Source organism: Camelina sativa, chromosome 9, assembly GCF_030686135.1.
Source record: "Camelina sativa cultivar CO46 ecotype springtype chromosome 9, ASM3068613v1".
Lineage (NCBI taxonomy): Eukaryota > Viridiplantae > Streptophyta > Magnoliopsida > Brassicales > Brassicaceae > Camelina > Camelina sativa.
Genome location: NC_141888.1, coordinates 6,893,231 through 6,897,438, shown reverse-complemented (window position 1 = coordinate 6,897,438; position 4,208 = coordinate 6,893,231).

Below are 4,208 nucleotides of genomic sequence, written 5' to 3'. Positions count from 1 at the left end.
AATATGAAGTCCAACCCATGATTCCATCCCTAAGACCTTCCTTGTTTATTGATTTCCTAGCTTAAATCATGTTGTTTGATCGTTGTTTGATTCGCTTTTGTATTGCTCTGTTTTACTGTCTTTGCTCTGTTTCTCGCGTTTGTCCAGCTCGACCCTATACTCGATCTACACTCGATCAAGTGCTTGCTCAAGGTCATCCCCAGAATTCTTGTTTATGCTTTGTAGTTGTCCTGTCTTACTTCCTGTTTCATTCTACAGTAAAACCTCTATAAATTAATAAGGTTGGGACCATGAAAACATATTAATTTATAGAGGTTTTAATTTATCGATAAATTAATAATTATTAATTTATAGAGAGACTTTCCTAATTTGGTAAAATAAATTAAAAATAAGATTTAATTGTTATAACTAATATTTTTATAAAATCAGTTACAAGGAAAATAACAATTATCATAATTTGAAGATAGCACACAAAGATTTTAATATAGTAAAAATATTAAAAATAAACTCTAATGAAACTTAATGTGTATATATATATACATATATTTATATAATTTTCTATAATTATTAATTTATATTATTGATGGGACTATATATTTACAAATGATTTTCAAAAAAATTATTATCTTATTATATTATCGAATTGTGTCCAAAATTACACTAGTCCCGACTTGGGACCGAAGAAATTTATTAATTTATAGAGGTTATTAATTTACCGAGTATTAATTTATGGAGGTTCTACTGTAGTTGCATTTCTGTTGCATTCACTTAGTGTCCTGTTCATTACTTGCCTTGCATTAGTTCAATACTTGCATTACTATAGTTTCTATTTCTGTTCTTATTGCATCATAGCTTTGATTAGTCTGTTTTCTTTACATTTAGCATCCATCTTAGTAGCTTTTACATTCTGCATTTTACATTTCATCAATAGGTTGTTAGTGACAAACATCCTTCATACTTCTTGACTTAGACATTTATGCACATCCTGATTGCTTGCAAACTCTCAGATTGGATTGACACCTCTTATACTACAACTGCATAAGGGTAATTGAAACACCCTGCACTCCATTCATTCATCATCATATATCATTCATTCATACCATATCATCCATCCCACAAATATATGTGTTTCAAAATCTAACCATAATATAGGTGAAAAGGGAGTGAAAAACTTTGCACAAATGATTTTGGATATTGAAGAACAAGATAGCCTTGAAAAAAGCATTACTTTCAGTTACAATTCTTTGCATTCATCAGTTTCTGTTTCTTTAATAACTCTACTAATTTCTATTTTTCCCAATGTGTAGAGTTTGCAAATAAGTGTGATATACAAGAAGAAGACAATGAAATGCTGGACGAAACCATGTGATAAAAGTCATTCTCAAGGTACTTCTTATTCTCTCTATGATTGTGCTTAATGAAGCAAGCTGTTAAAGACCTCAAACCTGCAAGTAGAAGTGTATTACCAGAGCCTAGACCTAATAACGTTTAGGCTCTGGTCATACACTTCTACTTGCAGGTTTGAGGTCTTGAGACAGCTTGTTTGAATACTTCATCAGTTCATCTCATGTTTTGTGACCTTTGATGTTTATGTAGATAGAAGAAGCTATAGAAGGAAGAAGATTCATCTCATGTTTTCTATTTTCAAGCTGACCTCTGGTTTTGAATGTGAATGCTTGTTATGTTATTTAAGTACTTCTAGTTTGCTCTGCAAATGGATGTTATATTTTGGTTTTTTTGTAGGAAGTTAGGATATATTGGATATTTTGGTATTTTTTGGATGTTTCGGATAATATTTAACCGAACCAATTACAAACCGAAATGAGTTTGGATTTTTTACGATTTTTCCCTTGCTACCCAAAATTGAACCAAAACCGATTAAGATCAAACCGAAATTCAAAAAACACCGAATGGATAATAATCTCGAAAACCGAATGATCCAAAAACCGAAAGCACCTAACCAATACCAAACCGAATAACCGAACGTCCAGGACTAACCATCAGCCAAGCCCCAAGCCCTCCCGGATGAGCCTGCGACTTTGCCAGCTCCTCACTTGCCATGCTCTGGGCTACAATGACATTGGCTTCGGGAATCTGTCCCTAACCACGACCACGCCCACGACCAACAACTTCAGCACCTCTAACCATCTGTACCACCAAGAACAGAAGACTAAGCAAACAAAACGATCTTGACTACACAAGGAAACACAACTTACAGTGGAATCACATTGAAGGCTCGAAGAGGATGTTCTAGGATCCCATGCCACACATAATTGACTAACTCACATAATGAACCAAGCATGCAATCTAAATATCGACACACAAATCACTTAGCAAACCCATACCTAAATACTAAGGGCTCTGAAACAACCTGACCCATTTTTTTTTTAATACCACAATATCTAGTGATCTCATACTCACTAACAACCTTGCTCCAAACAATACAATCAGTGGATAACATTTAATAACAGAAACCAATATCATTAAACGAACAACCAATACCATCCAACAATAACAATAACATAATCCAAGTCATAGAACCACCAACCTAAACAACCATTTCTAGACAACATCTTTCCATTCACTTGGTGTCGACCAAAACCCAACTGGTGTCGACCGACACCTGCTCGACATCTCCGAAAACCCTAACAGTGTCGACCGACATCTCCAAATGGTGTCGACCGACACTTACCAAAGCCCTCACACCGTCCTCGCCTTGGTGTCGACCGACACCGATACCGAGCATCGTTCTCCTTTGATCTTCAGCTCTGATTTCCGCCTCCAAACACCTGACACACGTCCAAGGCATCCCCAAGAGTGAAAAAGGCCTCAAGGATCACCAAAAGCATACAAACACCCAGAGAAATCAATCAATTAACCAACATAACTACAGAAACAGAGATCTTAACTTACATAAACCATGGTCATGCACTCACCTTTGCAAAACAGAGAGAAATATACCATACACGACTAGAGACAGCACCACAACACGCTCCTAACACGTTCACGGCCTCAGATCTCCAACCACATGAACAATCTCCATGGAACAGGCTCAGGAACTCACATGAAACTATCTAGAAGCTTTCTCTCTTTTGCACAAGGTAAAAATGGCTAACCGAAGCTAGGCCATCGTGTTTTCCAATTAAATACCCGAGCCCTAGGGTTTCTAAACCCAAAAATGCAACAAAACGTGCGTTCAGCTTAAGTCGGTCCACTTTGGGAAATGTTGTGTCGATCGACTCCAGCTTGCTGTCAATCGACACCCACTCCAAAATCCTAAAAATGGAACATGGGTGTTACAATACCCCATGAAGACACACAGTTTTGATTTTGAAGTGAACTTGTGTTGACCATATGGTTTGATCCATGGATAGCAGAGAAAGCCGAAGGTGCGCAGCTTTAAATAGTTTGGTGTTGTGAAACATCAGTTGATAAGGAGTGTGATCCTCTAGATTTGGAGTGGTGAGACGATTAATCAAGTAGACCGCTGCCGCAAAGGAGTAGTTCCAATGGAAATGCAAAATCTGAACGTGTGTGAGGAGAGATAGTCTTGTCTCCATGATATGACGCTGTTTATGTATTTCCATGCCGTTGTGTTTAGGAGTGTGTGACGGACTGGTGAGATGGGAGATCGCGTGACTAGGAAGAATTTTTTGCAATGCAAGATACTCTCCACAATTGTCGTAGAACAATGTGATTATCTTGCTGTTGAATCCGTTTTGAACGAGAGATTTGAAGATAAGAAAAATATGAGCGACTTGAGATTTTTTTAAGAGGATAAAGCCATGTATAACGAGTATAGTGATTAACAAAAATCACATAATACTTGTAACCATCTATCAAAATAACAGGAGACGTCCATACGTTAGAGAAAATAATTTCTATGGGACGAGTAGAAGAGAGAGTAGAAGTTGAGAAGGGAAGCTTATGACTTTTATTGATGGCACATGAATTGCAAAACAAAGAAGAGGATACAGAGGAAGAACTTAGTAAAGAAATTTTAGCTAACATAGTACAATTTTTTTGAGTCTTTGGATGTTCTAAACGAGAATGTCAATATGTAGGAGATGACTTTATTGTAGAAAAAAGCTGAAGCAAAAGGTTTGGAGGAAGAAAGCGGCCACTCATACATCCCCCTCATTGGCCTCAACTTTGAGTAGTGTAGTCCCCGTGTGAAGGTTCTTCACCTGAAAATCATACGGACAAAT